This window comes from Panthera onca, chromosome C2 (assembly GCF_046562875.1).
Source record: "Panthera onca isolate mPanOnc1 chromosome C2, mPanOnc1 haplotype 2, whole genome shotgun sequence".
Classification (NCBI taxonomy): domain Eukaryota; kingdom Metazoa; phylum Chordata; class Mammalia; order Carnivora; family Felidae; genus Panthera; species Panthera onca.
The window spans coordinates 20,875,928-20,893,952 of NC_138347.1; positions in this window are offsets into that span (position 1 = coordinate 20,875,928).

The window sequence follows — 18,025 nt, forward strand, 5'->3', positions numbered from 1 at the left end:
GTAGATTTATATAATTCTACGTAATTGGTGTGTATTTGTGTGTGCGTATGTGTGTGTATATATATGTATATATATGACCTCTGTGTTACTGTGATTGAAAATGTTCTTTTAAAAAAGATTAATGCCCAAAATAATTTGTGCTATTTGACTTTATTTTCAAATTGGTTAATTTACATTTTAAAAGAGGCTAATGAAAATAAGCTTTCAAATGTATCCAATTTGGGGCTAAATGGTAAAGATACTTCAATCGAGCTCAGAGCTTCTAATTGAGGTAATTCTATAATGAGGGGATATAGTGTCATTGAATACTTGCAACTGTGAATACTGTATAATTGGCAAATGAACAACCAACATTTCAGAACTAATACTTGAAAGCTTTTAAAGCAGATAGCTGATAACTTTATTGTTCAGGACCAGCAGGTGTTCTCACAAATTACCTTAATTAATTTGCTTTAAAGAAATGCAACAGAACTTGGTGTTCAATATATCTATGATGCATGCAGTTCCTTTTATAAAAGTGAAGCAATGGTAATTTCCTCTTTTTGTTTTCTGGTACTTACTAGTTACCGTGTAATTATTATTTTTACTTATAAAAAAATATGTAAAATATATATTTTAATTCAAGGCACGTTTCCAAAATCTTACATAGCCTAAGCAATTAGAATTCAAATTTTAATTTTTTAATAAGAAAAGTGACACCTGTAAAGATGTTTTTGAGTAGTGTTTATTAGTGATTATTCACAGTTTGCTTTCTATGTGTAACCTAGGCCATTGTATATAGTTAAATTTATCCACTGTTTTATTGAAACATGGGAACATTAATCAAATGGCATTTTCCTTTTTACGTGTGACTGTTACATCATTTTACACAAATGTTCTAATCCTTATTTCTACTTTGAAGAACATATATATTAGAGGCAAAGTGCGAAATCCTAACAAGATCTATAAAATCACTTAAGCTTTTTCATATGTATTGTATATATTGTTGTCAAGTTTATGATAAATGTCATGTGAAAGTTACATCAATTTTTTTCCTGTCAAAAGAACTTTCAGTCCATCCCAGGATGGACTCTGATGCTAAGATTTTATGTGAATTTAAGCTACCATACTCTATTTATTTTAGTTCCAGTAATTATAATAAACAACTATTATTAACCCATACCTATTTATGTTTAATCATCAGAATTCAAATATCTCCTAATTTTAAGAAAACGGATTTTTCTCTTTGTCAATTTTTCAACAAAATTGTTTTAACAAAATGTTTAACAATAACATTTAACAAAAATGCTACCATAACATATATTTTATACACTATGCAATCTGCCATAAGGATGTTTTATCGTTTGATTTAATGTTTATTTTAGCGTTCAATTTTCTAAATTCAAAGGAAAATTGTTTATTTTCGCCTCCAAAACGCCATCAAATGCCTTACTTGACATAAACTTCGCTTCAATCCTTCATCTACAGTAGAGTCACCTCAAGTGAGATGATTTTGAGGTAGGAAAATTCAAGGCAGGTAAAAAAATTGTAAAATATATGTACGTGATTTATTACAAGAACAAAATTAAGATATTACACAAGACATACAGATTCACTATATTTCCCCAAACTTTAAACCTTACAGTTAAAATGAAAACACACCCTAAATAGTGGACTGACGTGTGCCATATAGGTTTGATGAGGTTTGAAATTGGCAAATAGAAGTTAATCTTTATGCTAGAAATTGAATTGTAGACATGAATTATTGCATATTACTCTTTTATTTTATTCAAATGTAGCCATTTTTTTCTGTTAAGATAACATTTTATTACAAAAATACATTACTTATTAGGAAAAAAGAAACACATAATTTAGAAGATAATGTAAGATTTCAAAGACACTTACCAATGTTTTTAATTTTCTAAATGTTCCATATCAAAAATGAATTCTAAGAACCTTTTAGTCTATGTTGAATATATTAAATTGATTTTTGATTTGCAGTCATGTTTGTATAAAGCAATACATTTGTTGTAAGGTTGTTTATTGTCTACCCTGAAATTAAACTGTTTATACCTGTAGCCACATTAGCATCTGCATGAGGTCACTCCAAAAAAAAAAAAAAATACCATCTGATTTTAGTGTTACTATTAGCAAGTGATATAACCAAAGAAGTTAAAGAGAAGTGTAAGAATTCACTTTTATTTATCTTTTTTAATTTACATGTTACTTATTAAAAAATGAGTATGAAAACAATATGCATGCTATATAAATTTAGAAGCTCTTAACTGACATCAATTCAAAATGAGGAGTTATTAATAAGAAAAAGAAGAGCCTTTTAAAAACCATTTTAAGAGTTCCAGAACCTAACATTAAGAAAAATAAAAAATAAAAAGACTTCGCCTTCCTTCTTAAATCAAAACTGTGTAAAAACAAAGACAGAGGGATAGATGACAAACTACATTTGAAAGAAACAAAGAGAAAACTCCAGGCTGATCGAAATCTGTTTCAAGTGCATAAGTCAAGTGCCACGCATGGCAGCAGGTGCAGTGGAGGAAACACACGGTGCGGGGTAGGGGGGAAGGAGGAACTTTCATGTTGTGTCTTCCTGAGAGGAGCTAATGGAAACCAACTTGTCCATTGGAGGATCCTTTTCAAGGCTGTCTCTATCGAAAGATCCAAAGAAAAAAATCTTATCACAGAGTTGCTTACTACCTAATTAAACTTCTGTGTCACAAGGAGGTCTATGAGTCTTCTCTGTCCTGAGCTTTATTCCTTCCTGTCCACCTAAACTCATGAGAAGGAATAAAAATTATGGTCTAGGCTTTAGGCCTTCCAATGGCACATTTCACCATTAAAGTGAAGGGTATCCCCAGGGTAATGTAAAACAAATAACTAGATATCTTAGGAGCATAACGGGTGGAGATGAAGGAAAAAACACCAAACCATATTCTTTGGGAAGCAGATGAGTTGGAACAGATAGACCATTTTATTTAAATTCATATAAAAAGGGGCGCCTGGGTGGCTCAGTCGGTTAAGCATCTGACTTCGGCTCAGGTCATGATCTCACGGCCCCTGAGTTCAAGCCCCGCGTTGGGCTCTGTGCTGACAGCTCAGAGCCTGGAGCCTGTTTCAGATTCTGTGTCTCCCTCTCTCTGACCCTCCCCCGTTCATGCTCTGCCTCTCTCTGTCTCAAAAATAAACGTTAAAAAAAATTAAAAAAAATAAATTCATATAAAAATATCATTAAAGATATAAAAATGGATTTTGGTATGTAACACAAGATTTTATTTTATTTTATTTTATTTTAACATTTATTTATTTTTGAGACAGAGAGAGACAGAGCATGAACGGGGGAGGGTCAGAGAGAGGGAGACACAGAATCTGAAACAGGCTCCAGGCTCTGAGCTGTCAGCACAGAGCCCAACGCGGGGCTCGAACCCACGGACTGCAAGATCATGACCTGAGCTGAAGTAGGCCGCTTAACCAACTGAGCCACCCCGGTGCCCCATAATGCAAGATTTTAAATATTAGCATATAATATTCCTAAAGAGATGGATAAACGTTTTGGTTAAAGAAATAATAGAATAGAAATAGGTCAATATGAGGGGGAAAAAGAGAGAAAATATTTGAAATAATAATAGAAATAAATACATGATTACATTAAATGACTGATTCATCGCCAAAGACAAAATATGAGACTTATAAAATATTTTGTCCTTTTCTTTCTTTCTTTCTTTCTTTCTTTCTTTCTTTCTTTCTTTCTTCCTTTCCCTCTTTATCTCTCTCTCTCTCTTTCTCTCTCTCTCTTTCTTTCTCTCTTTCTTTCTTGTTGTAGCCATCCTAATAGATATGAGGGAGTATCTTATTGTGGCATTAATTTACATCTCCTTAATGATTAGTGAGATTGAGTATCTTTCCATGTGGCCAGAAAAATCTTCAGGCATGTTCATAAAGCAAAAGCGTGAAATCGCTTTTTGCAATAGCAACCTATCAGATGGAATCTTTGCTCCCATCATTGTGCACTGAATATGTAAAACAAGGTGGATGTGCATTATGGTTAATCATAGCACGTAGTAGCTGTGTACACACAAAACATAGATTTTTGACAGAGTACTAAGAGTAGTAAGATACAAAATTATAACTATAGCATAAGGCCATTCATGAAAATTAAAATATACAAATACTTAAATGAAAATACATGTGAGTAAGAGTATTATACCAAATGCATTCGATTATTTGTTAAAGAAAATGAAGATGAGATCGGTGGATTAAATACAATAAAAACAGCAAAGAAAAAGAAAGGGAGGAAGGGGTAGAGAAAGGGAGAGACGCGAAAGAAAAGGAATAAAAGAATCATGGAAGCAAGGACTGAAGAAAGAAAGGTAGAAAAGAAGAGGTGAAAAACAGGTAAAATCTCTGGATAAATGCATTTGAAAGCCCAATGATAATTTATTGTTATTATATTGCATTCTATGACAAAAACCTTCATCTACTAAGAGAATAAGTTTATGTCAGTACTGTGTAAGAACAAAACAATATTAAGTGAAGTATTCCTTTGGTGAAAAATGTAAAATGTGACTTGAGGACCTTTTACTGAGGCATTCATTCAATAGGGAATATTTACAGTCAAAAATTGCGAAGCATACACATAGAATATTAAGTTACACACTTGCTCATTTGTCTTCTCTGCTTTGCAGTCATTACTGATACATACCAGCGAGCAAACACTGTTTATCAGTGACATAGTTTAAACAACAAGAGTTTACACACACTGCGACAAGTAGAGAAGGGATGTCTACACAGAGGAATTGTATGAATAAATACAGGTGTAGGCAATCGAGGGAGTCCAGAATAATGAAAATCCACTCTCTGCCTTCTTTCCAGCTAAGCTGTCCTCCCGTGGCTCACGATGTGCCTCTTTTGGAGGCAGGCGGGAGGGTATCCCTCCACCCAACTCCTCTCCCTCGGTCTCCCTCCACACACCATACACACGACACCACCTGTCTACATGGGGGAACTTCCAGGACAGGGCTGGAAAGAGGGCGTCGGCGGGAAGGAAGAAGCCCAAAAAGAGTCGGGAGGAGACGAGGGGAAAAACCTGGGATTTTCGCAGACTATTGCTCTCAATTGCTTCTGTCAAGAAGACAATTACAAGTGGTGATTTGGTGTTTAGACTTACCGATGATCAGTCAACCTAACTCATCCACAAAACCTGTTTGGGCTATTTCAAAAATCTCTTCGGTTTACGTTAATTCTCTTTGAAGGGGACAATGTTTAATATGACTGATGCAACATTTGTAAGAATTGCCTGTGGCGAGCAATGATTTAACACCATCAATAACTTCTTTCTCAAAGAGAACTGGGAAAATTACAACAGGAAGTGAACTTAGCAACTTCACTAATAGCAAGCAAAGCTACCCAGCCAGAAGCTGGCAGTATTAAGAAAGGCTGATTTATACATGAATATGGTTTTATTCTGAAGATGAGTAGTAAAACATTCCTAATATGCCCTGAAAGGTGCAACATGAGCAGTGCTATAGTAGTAGCTCAGGCAAATGACGGTGATGCTTATTTCCAGTCATTTCCTTTTAGATGACTTCTCCTTCCAGGCAGATCCTGAGGCATAGTTTTAACCATAGCCCTCACGTATCTTCAAATACATATTATTTGAAGACGGCAATTTTTCTGTGAATTCAGTCAATGTAGACAACTAACTGAGCTAATTCCCTTACTTCTCCACTTTACTAGACCTTCATAAACTTACCCTTACCCGCATCAATATGCCAATAGCTTAGTGACCTGGGCTTGAGGCATTAATGAAGCTAGGAACATTTTGAAACTTACATGATGATTGGATGGGATTTTGGTGAAATCATCACCACGGGCAAATGCAGGGAAATCAACGTGGTAAACCAACCAACCAATCAATCACATAAACAAACAAATGATGAGAATCAAAGATTTAAAAAAAATGGTGGGGTGCCTTGCATGGCTCTGTCTATTAAGGGTCAAAACTTAATGGTTATGAGATCAAGTGCCATGTGGGGCTCTGCACTGGGCCTGGAGCCTGCTTAAGATTCTTTCTCTCTTTCTTTCTCTCTCTTTTCCCCTTTGCCCCTCCCCTGCTCATGCTCTCTCTCTCCTCTATCTCTCTCAAAATAAATAATTAAAAAGGAAGAAAGAAAGAAAGAAAGAAAGAAAGAAAGAAAGAAAGAAAAAAGAAAAAAGAGAGGGAAGGGGAGAGGGAGGGAGGGAGGAGAGAAGAAAAAAGGTAGGAAGGAAATAAATATTTGGGTGATGGGAAAAGGCCTGTGGCGTGGGCTAGGCGAGGCTATATTAAAATAGTACTACACATTTTAACATTTAAAAATGATTCGCATAACCCAGGCTTTCACATATACTTACTACGTAGAAACTTACAAAAGATGCAAAATATGCAAGACACGATTTAAGCCCAAAGCTGCAAACAACCCATATATCCCTAAGTAGCACAATAAATCAACAAATTTTGGTTTATTAGTAGAGTCAATTTACTCATCAATAAAAAGTGGATTAAATTACTAACACATGCAACATAATGGATAAATCTCAAATGCATCATGAGTAAAAAAAAAAAGTCTAACACAGGAAAAATGCACCCATGATCTCATTTATATGAACACCAAAGGTTGTCAAAATGAGTTTATGATGAGAGCTTGTTTCCAGTTGAAGAATTAGCTGATTGGGTCATGAGGTAACTGTTTTGGGTTAAATAACTATTCTAAATAGTGGTGGTAACATGGGTTTCTGCAACTGCCAAAGTTAATCAAGTTGAAGATTTAAGGTCTGGGGCGCCTGGGTGGCTCAGTCGGTTAAGCGGCCGACTTAGGCTCAGGTCATGATCTCACGGTCTGTGAGTTCGAGCCCGTGTCGGGCTCTGTGCTGACAGTTCAGAGCCTGGAGCCGTTTCAGATTCTGTGTCTCCCTCTTTCTGACCCTCCCCCGTTCATGCTTTGTCTCTCACTGTCTCAAAAATAAAATAATAAACGTTAAAAAACAAAAAATTAAAAAAAAAAGATTTAAGGTCTATGTATTTATCCCATGAAAATTATACCTCAATAAAAATAATTTATTTCATGAGTTACATATGAATTTACCTAACTTTAATGTAATTTTTAAAGTCTAAATAAAAATTCATGGGCCACTGATTTTATATATTACTGTTGCTTTATAAATGCATCATAAATGTATTGTTTTAGTTAACAATGATAGTAGGAGGTGAGATCTGTCTCCAAAGAATGTGTATTTCATGCTGATGCTTCTGTTTACATATTGGAAATTGTTGTTCCTATTGTTGACATTCCAAGGTAAATATTTTCACTGATGTGGCTGTTGGCTTAGCCATGCAGAACCAGCACATTTGCATGTATTATTCAAATGAGATTTTGAAACATTTCTGGCTCCTGTTTTTCATATAAAATTGGAATTTTACAGTAATTATGCAAATACAGTTTTCTAATGAGAGTTCTTCTTTTTGTTTATTCTTTAAGGAATTTTATGATCAATTCCAACTCAGGCTAATCCTTTTAATTGAGAAAAAAACTGGATGCATTACTTCCTAGAATGTTTGAACATGTACAGAATTAACTTCTATATTGCAATTGTGTTTAGTTTAACCTCTGTGAGTTAATTTTTTCCCACAATGTGTTTAATTAAACACTGTTTACACTTTTTATCCTAGTTCTAAATCACATACACACAAATTAAAATTATCTACTTACCAAATGACAAAACATGTTCAGTCATATTACTTTGCCAGTTCATATTATTGTGAATAATAGAATCTGTAATTACTAGTCTCAACACAGAATATTCTACCATGCAAAGGTAGTATAGGCAATTTATCAAAATCCTTTTGAAAATCACATGGCATTACTGTGTTCAGCAATATGAGACAATTGTTATTCTGGAAAAAAATCTCATATTAAAAATTGGGATATTACAGAAAAAAATAAAACCAATGTAACCTAAAGCATGCTCTACAACTCTTTCAAAAATTTAGTTATAAAAAACCTTGTGTTTCAAGATAACAAAGTTTGAGGTTTTTAGGGATATTAGAACTGAGGCTAGCCAAGATATATACGAAAAAAATATTTCAAACACATAGGAAGAGTGGTGGGAGAACAAAAGAACAGTTAGAAAAAAAGAAAACAAAACAAAACAAAACAAAATAAATTCCAGGAAATTCAGACATTTGAATTTTAATTAAAATAAAAATTACTGAAGAGCCAAGAAATTTTTTTTTTAATCTGAGAATAAAATAAAATGGTGTCAAAAACACCCGGTAAATTTCAACATACAGTGAATGGAAAATCTCTTTATGACGATTGTAATTGGAGTTAAGTACTCAATTGGATGTGTGAAACAGTAATCTGAAAAAAAATCCTTTAGGAAGAGAATGAATTTATTTAAAGTGTTCTGAATTCCAAGTGCTATTTGGGTGGAGTCTTGGTATATTAATTTCCTTCTTATTTTATTCACTTAAGTATGAGAATTAATATTTTATAGTGTAGTATTTCTCATGTTTTATGGTACCTATGCATAATTAAAATCAATCATAAAACTTTCTAGCCAGGAGAGAGAAAAAACAGTGGAATCATAAACACTTGATGTATCTGGCAGAAGAAATCAAAGGAGAGAACAGGAGCATGGAAATGTCATGTTGGATTTTGGAAGTGGAATCACCAGCTCCTGCCCCTGCATTTGTGTGGACAAAGAAAAGAGCCCAATGTCTCTATATTTTTTAAATATTTTATAAAATATTCATTTATTTTTGAAAGAGAGAGAGGCAGAGTGTGAGTGGGGGAGGGGCAGAGAGGGAGACACAGAATCCGCAGCAGGCTCTGACCTGTCAGCACAGAGCCCCACATGGGGCTTGAATTCACAAACCATGAGATCATGACCTAAGCTGAAGTCAATTGCTTAATCAACTGAACCACCCAGGCACCCCAGGGCCCTGATGTCTCTAAATGAAACCACTATCTTGCTGCTTAACTTGCCCTCCACTCTCTCCCTCTCTCCAACCCTCATCTTTTCTCTGTTGCCATTCACTGCCATTTTCTTCCATCTCTCTCCTACCTCCATCCTCAGACAAAAAGAGTGAAGTCATAAGTTGCCATTTACTACCATGCTTTTTCCTTCCCCATTCTTCTTTCACCCTCAGGGAAAAGAGTGAGATCATAAAGAAAATACCCTGAAGAAATCAATAGTATCACCATTTGGAATATAACATGGCTGTGGTTACAAGAGAGAAAGATAATGTAGTGTTTCCCCCTCTCAGGTGAAATGAATACTAGATGGTGAAAGAGTAGATGCTTCCAGCAAAACACACAGAAATTCTGCTAAAGAAAGAATTGGAGAAATAAGGTGCTGAAGAATACTGTCAGCAAACACTATCGGACACTTTTTCAAGAAAAAACTTACAGAGAAATTTTAATATTTAATTTATATTCTGAAATGAAAAATTGTGTTAATAAGTTTGGATCATTTTTAAATAGAACAACAAAAGTTTTCCCTTCATGCTTTTTGAATGAAACTGTTTTTAGGGTTTTTTTTATTATTAAAAATACATCATAAATTTCAATTATAATCAGAAGAAAAACAAAGATCAGGGCACCTGGGTGGCTCAGTTGGTTAAGCCTCTGACTTCAGCTCAGGTCATGATCTCACAGTCCTGAGTTCAACTCCCGCATCAAGCTCTCTGCTGTTGGGGCAAAGCCTGAGTCCAAGCCTCTCTCTCTCTCTCTCTCTGTGTTCCTTCCCCACTTGCTCCCTCTCTCTCTCAAAAATAAATAAACATTAAAAAAGAAGAAAAACAAAAAATAAAGCAAATAATAAATGGGAAGAATAGAATTCAAACTTGTTAGTCACCATACAGAAGTTGGAAGAATTAAACTTGTCACATAAAGTTATCATGGGGTTACTTTGTAAAAGGTCAACTTTATGCAGTTTACAAAAGACTTGTCTAAAATATAAAATCTGGTTAGAAATATTTTATTTATTTATTTATTTATTTATTTATTTATTTATTTATTTAAAATTCCGGTTAGTTAAGATGCAGTGTAATCTTAGTTTCAGTTGTACAATTTAGTGATTCAACAGTTACATACTCCTGGTGCTCATCATGATAAGTGCACTCCTTAATCCCCATCACCTATTTCACCCATCCCTCCCACTCACCTCCCCTCTGGTAACCATTAGTTTGTTCTCTATAGTTAAGAGTCTGTTTCTTGGTTATCTTCTCTTTCTCTCCCCCCATGATCATTTGCTTTGTTTCTTAAACATTAAAAATAAATTTACACCTGGCAAACACTAACACCAAGCGAAACCAAGCAAAATAGACATGAAGGCAGAATATATCATTAGATATACAGAGGCTATATACACTCTGAAGAACAATTTAATTCACCAACCAAAAATATAACAATACTAAACTTATGTGCACAAAAAACTTAGCTCAATTTTGCACAAAGCAAATAACTAATAGAAGTGATGCAGAAGTTGACATTTTCGAAATCACAGGAGTAGTTTTAAGGACTTTCTCCCAGTAGTTTCTGGATTAAGCAGACAAAAATGTGAAGACATTCAGTGACAATTTGAATGGAAAAAATAACATTTTTCTATCTAATATCAATACATGTATATTTCTGGTACTATGAATTCCTAAGTGTCCTAAAATGAGTATGAATCTTTTACTAACAAATACCAAATTTTACAACAGAAAAAAAATATGTGCAAAACTTATAAGGAGAAAGCTTAAACACAGCACTTTTTTAAATATACAAAAATGTATACTAGATTCATGCATAGTTGTTCTACTAAACATAATTTTCTTCCAAAACAAACCACAAATTCATGCAATATTGACCATAATTGTAACAGGATTTTTCACTGAATCTTACAAAATTCATTATATTTTTCTTTTATACTGCAAACCATTTTGCCAAAAATAGTCAATTTTGAAATTAAAGAAAAATAAGAAAGGAAGAGAAAAAGGGAAGGGATGTGGAGGAGGAGGAATAGGAGGTAGAGAAGAGTAAAAGAAGAAGACGTAGAAGTGAAGGAAAGAGGAAAAAGAAGGAAGAGAAGGTACAGAAGGAGAAGAAGGGGGACAAAGAGGAGAAGAAAGAGAAGGAAAAGATAACAATATGTGCTCGAAACATGTTCAAAAACTGTTTGTAATAGCTAAAAACCGGAACCGACTCAAATGTCCAACAACAAGAGACTGAGACATGTATATGGGGAGGGTGAGGGTGCGGAAGCCTGCTTGGGATTTTCTCTCTCCCTCTCTCTCTGCCTCTCCCCTGCTTGCATGCTCTGTTACTCTCTCACACTAAATAAATAAATAAATAAATAAATAAATAAATAAAATTGAAAAATTGAGCCTATCTAATAATTTTAATAGAATGTAGTATTACCTCAAGTTGTGAAAGAAAAATAAATTCCCTAACATTTCAAGTAATCAAAAACTCATCACACACACACACATATGCACACACCACTCCTATGGATCAATTAGATAACAAAATATTTAAAGCTGTCACCAGAGGAAATATATATAAAAAAACAATTAACAAAATAGGAAATAGGCTTATAAGTAAACATATGAAATGATGCAGAACAAAAGCCTACAATTTTTCAGGAAAAGGTAAAATAAAAGTACAGTTAGGTATAATTTCACAAACTTCAGATGGACAAAACATTTGATATCTGACAATATCAAAATAGCATAAAGTTAGAGAATAATAGAATATCTTGTTTAATTCTGGTATTAATATGCACAGAACCAGGGGTGCCTGGGTGGCTCAGTCCATTAAGTGTCCAACTTTGGTTCAGGTCATGATCTGGCAGTTTGTGAGTTTGAGCCCCGTGTGGGGCTCCATGCTGACAGTGTGGAGCCTGCTTGGGATTCTCTCTTCTGTTCTCTTTCTCTGCCCTTCCCACACTCCCTCTCTTTTTCTCTCTCACAAAATAAATAAACTTAAAAAAAATATGCACAGAACCTAAAGTGCCTAAGAAATGCCTAAAACATGATGTAGCAATTTTACTACCAAATACACACCCTCATGAAACTTACTCATACATACTCATGGGGACCTGTCCAAGATTATTAATAGATGTGATGTTTACGATAGCCATGGCATAGAAGCAACTTAAATGTCAAATAGCAAGATATTGAATATGTACATTTTGGAAGCATAAATGTAATGTATATAAGGGGCATTATTAAAAGTAGGGTAATAGAAATTATATAATATTAAGATATCACGGGTGACACTATATTTTGTTCAGAGAGAGAGAGAGAGAGAAAAAGTGAAAGAGAGAGTTTAAATTAATTCATGAAAATAATAGGTAACAAATCTAGGATAATGATGGCCTCTAGAAGGAATTCCTTCAGGAAAGGAAGCATAGTTTTTTAATGTTTTATTTTTTAAGCTTGGTTGTGTTTGTTCTATTACTCATTGTATCTTTACTATGGTAGAAATAATTGAATAATTTTTTAGTTGACATTCACTGGTTACTGTTCTTGGCTGTATCCTATTTAATCTTTTCATTAAAAATATTTACATATTTTACAGTACATAATTTTTCCACATATTACTTTTCATAAAAGTAATTTTACTAAATCAAACCAAATCAGAATGCTTGTCATGGTTATATTACAGAAATGACAGAGGAATAAAAACTAACAGTTTCTTAAATATTTCCATCAATTGTCCTATAATAAATTTGACAAATGTGACTCCTGGTAATTATATATTTTTTTAAATGCTTTAATTTTTTAAATATCCTACCACCTGTGAATTCATGCCATGGCTAAAAAGGGAGTGTTCTTTGTAATTCTGACTAAACTGTTAATGTTTGACTAGAATATTGTGTTAAAATGGAATAATACAGAGACAAAAATGTTTACTTTGTTTTCTTATAAATATCCATTTTGATTCATGGATATGTCTGTTATCTATTCTTTCCACTCAACTGAACATCTGTTTTCCTAAGCCTCTTTTTTCTCTAATAAGGATTCTGAACTTGGAAAGCAATCTCAGAATGAAGCACCAACTGTTCTTAAGACAGTCAGGCCTATTTTGGATAACCTCTGGGACATGAGGGCATGTGAAGTTTTTTCTAGGCTGCAAACAGCAGACAAGTTGACAGACGTTGGTGTTGTTCCTTAGATTACTCCTAAAGATCACACACCCCAAAGATGCCAGTCTACATTTTCTCTAAAAGACTGGCAGTGAGACAAAATAAAATGAAGTGAGCATATTCGGGTCGTATATTCACTGCCTAGGATGTCTATAAGACAAAGATACGAACCACAGACCATTCTTTAAGGTAAAATATATCACGAACTGCTTTATATCTCATCAAAAGGCAGTAATTTGGAATCATCTATTCAGTGAATATTAATTATTCATTAAACTCACGGAGATTGATAGGAATATCAAAAGAGAGAATGTGCACATCACTCTCTTAGTTACTATCTGTTTTAAGGTTCACTTCTTTACCTGTATCACTGGTAATTGTGATCACTGTATCACTGGTTAATTGATATTCTTTTAATGTAATTAAAGAACATTACTTGAAACAAAAGTTGTAATAAGGACTAACCCATTTTTCTAATATACAATGAGCGTTTGATGAAATTTAGATTAATTCTTCTAAAAAATGAATTCTGTGCATATTCATAGTCATAATTAAGGAATTTGTTACTAATATTACTCTTTGGGAAATATTGCAGACACACTTAAAACAATTTTTTTTTAATGTTTATTCTTATGTTTGAGAGACAGAGAGAGACAGAGTGTAAGTGAGGCAGGGGCAGAGAGAGACGAATCCAAAGCAGGCTCCAGGCTCTGAGCTGTCGGCACAGAGCCCGACATGGGGCTGGAACTCACGAACCCTGAGATCATGACCTGGGCCGAAGTTGGACTTTTAACCTACTGAATACCTAGGCTCCCCCAGATACATTTTAAAACCATAAATCAAAAAGTTCAGTTAATTAAGTCAGTGGTATGTTACAGGTAGCAACATGTTTTGTAGAAACTGTTTTTAAAGAAAGAGTTTTGTAGAATTAAATGGAAAATAATGGAAATCTGCCTGAGTGATATTTACAATTGTTTTGATGTTTAAATGTTTATCTTTTGATGAGGACATACAATGCAGTGTTACACCTTAGTAACATTTTACAACTTATAAAATCTCTCAAAGTATTTAAATCTCTTAACAGCCTTGACAGTTTATCTTTTTTTTTTGTTTGTTTTTTTGTTTTTTTTTTTGAGAGAGAGAGCTAGAGAGGGTGCAAGGAGAAAAGCAGGGCTCACCAGAAGCAAGACTCAAACCCACAAGCCATGAGATCATGACTTGAGCTGAAATCCGATGGTTAATGACTGAGCCACCCAGGCACCCCAGCTCCTGGGAGTTTACATGGTGAATGTAAACCTTCTTCTAGTGATGAGAAAAATATGGTAATGTGGGGTGGTGAGTGAAGGAAAAATACAAGAAACTAAAAACATCTTCTGACCCTGCACCATATTTATGAGATTACAATTTCCCATCTTCCCTTACACTTAATAATGTGACAGAAGGCTCTTACCTCCTTCTAGAAGCTAACTTTTAGAAGCACATAAAAAAAGGAAGATTAATGGTCAAGAATAGAATATTGAGACAGTTCCAAGAAAAAACGTGTTTTCTATCAGTTAATTTGACAAGGCAACCCATCACTGCCAGTAAAGTAAAAAGAATTCAGCTGCACTGTGGGCTATAACACACAAGTAATTATTTTCATTTTTTGATACTTTATCTCATTATGTTTTGTTGTTAAAATACTTATATTTATATGAAATATCAATCATTACTAAATGTTGAAAGAATAAATTAAATAGAAAACAGGAAATATAAACATATATTGGCAGTGATATCTGTATTATTAATGATTAGAAATGATCATTTCTTTTTTATGATAGTATTTTCCTCTTTATATTTTATTGACAATAGATTTAGGTTTCAAATTTGTCTTCAGTATTGGGATTTTATCACATTTAACTTTTAGAATGTTGATGGATTCTATCTAGTTTATAAGAAACAAATTTGGAATTTTTTCAATGTCCTTACTTTATGACTATTAAAATCAGCATTCTTTAAACATCAAGAAACCAATATTCCTAACATGTTACTTATACCTTGACAAATAATTTATTAATTTAACACATTAATATGTGTAAACACTCATTATAAGTTCATCTATTCAGATTTAAATACTTCAATAAATTTAAAAATCTAATGTATCAGGTTCTAAGAACCTTAAAACCTTAAGAAGCAGATAAACACAAAAATCATGATTACAGACATGATTACCTGACATTAAACCTGATTAAAAGTCCTCTCCACCGGATTCAAGTCTGTTTCTATATTGTCTTTAGGCTCCTCCTTGGAGTGAATAGAGACTCTGAATCCTTTCCTATTTATATCTTGCCAGCCATCCCTACTCAAGTTGGCAGACATTTTATCAGGTTCTATCTTTATAGCTTTGCATGGTTGCAGTGCCCTTTCATGCTCCAAGGAAAACAAAGCAAAACATCATTTCAGGCCAGCCAAGCAAAGGCTTCAGGATGTGGGCTGTTGATCAAATGATCCTTAGGAAAGAAGACTTTGTTTATTTTATAAGTTTATCCAATCCTACAGGCAGGATCCATTTTTTTTAGAATTATTTTTTTTTTCCAATCCCATACTAAAAGAAATTTGAAATTCCTGTCTTTCACAGAATTTTAGTTTCTTGAAACATCCACTGTCAAATTTAGGTAATATTTAAATTCGTATAACTGACATTACCTAACTTATCTTGTCATTAGTATTGATTAACCTAATCTGTTACATAGTTAAACACATGCATGCATGTTTGTCTATAAATATTTGATTCAGGTTATTCATATTTATATAACATTTACATATCCAAATATGCATTATAGTATACTATAGATAATACATACATTCTATATCAGGAGTTGGCAATACACATTCATTTGCATAGTGTTTGTGATGGCTTTTCTGCCAAATTGGCTGGTTGAATTGAGTAATGGTGACAGACCATATGGTCTGCAGTGTCTAATATTTACTTTCTTTAACTTTACAGAAAAAGTTTGCTGACTCCAGTTCTAAATTATACAGTTATATAATATTAATATATATAATACATAAAACACATGTTTGCTCTATTACCTATCTATCATCTATCTACCTATATTTTTTGTAATATATTGGGAAATGAAATACCATATTTTCTCAATCATGCCATGATATTGCATTACTACAGCACTTCTTAATAGAAAGGGAAAGTGTACTTAGGTAAGCAAGCAAATGACTCAGGTTTGTAGGTACGGGAATGAAACTCAAAGATCATTAAGCCATTTTATTCAAAGCACAACTCAGAAAAAACTTAATTGTGAAAAAATACAATTAATTATGAAAAAATAATGTGTCCAGCATACTTAAGTATTCTTGGGTCACTGATTTATGTGCTCCTTTATTTTATATAGACTTGGGTTAATAATTTTAAAAATAATACTGCCACAAAACTCCACTTGCTACTACAAACGGAAAAAAAGAAGAATTAGTTGGGGAGTATAACTAAAAACATGCAATCAAACGAGACTGTTCACAAGAAATGGCACAAAACACCAGCCTTTTAATTGTTAAAATTACCAGAAGAAATTACATTTATATTTGTGGATGCAGGCAGCAAGTTTTATGGAACATCAGATTGTGTGTATACACATAAACAAAGGATTTAGAGGATGCTGCTGACTGTGATATTTGAACAAACTGATAAGAATGGGCTTCTTTATTTAGAACTAGGTAGCTTTTTCTTTTCAGTCTTTGCTCTTTGGTTTTTGAGAATTTCTAAGAAAATTAGCTTGCCTGAAATGAATGCTGAGAGTAGCCCTGTAATTGTGCTGATATCATGGGTCTAACATAACCTTAGGGACTTTTGCTGGAATAATATTTTATTCCAAATTTGGTATAGCTTCTGCAACAATTTTGTGGTCCTTCACTGGGCTCCACTCCAAACACCCTGGCCCATCTTCTTCTGGGTCAATCACTGCAAAATTGACCATCAGCATTTATCAGCAGATCACAGTGACTGTACTCCGCTGTGAGTTATAGCAGAGTGGATGTTCCCTTTCAGAAAAAAAGCACAGAGAATAATAGTATGATATCCAATTCAAATCAATTAACCTTACAAAACCACTATCGATCGAGAAGAACTCTGGTGAAGACTAAGGACTTAAAAGATTCATCAAGAGACTAAGATTTATTTCCTACTAAGTTTGTAGTGCCTACATCTGTGAACTTAGTTTCCTGAACGTTACTTTAAAATAGTTTAAAGAGGGGCGCCTGGGTGGCTCAGTCGGTTAAGCGTCCAACTTCGGCTCAGGTCACGATCTCACGGTCCGTGAGTTCCAGCCCCGCGTTGGGCTCTGTGCTGACAGCTCAGAGCCTGGAGCCTGTTTCAGATTCTGTGTCTCCCTCTCTCTCTGCCCCTCCCCGGTTCATGCTCTGTCTCTCTCTGTCTCAAAAATAAATAAACGTTAAAAGTTTTTTTTTTAAAATAGTTTAAAGAGTAGATGTTGACATGTAACCCAGAGCTTTGGAATTTTGCCATGTTAGTCATCTAGAATATTATTCAAGTTGTTAAGGTTCCCTCAGATAGGTTTTAGAAATAGCTACAGATCTTACACATAATTTGCTGACTTCTAATGGAAGTTTACATGCAATAAAATATTGTAAAGAACTATTGGATTTCCCTGCAGGAGCACTGAAAGATTATGGATGGACGATCTACAAAAAGACAAAGATTACTGCCAGTGGCTGTTATTCCAACAGAATTAGTCCTGGCTGTGCTTGTAAATAACAAGATTCTCTTTCTTCATTTTATCTTAGCCAGAGTCTTACGTCTTAAACCCTAACAGCACTGTTTTCTTCTTTGGTTCTCACCAAACTTTCCTGG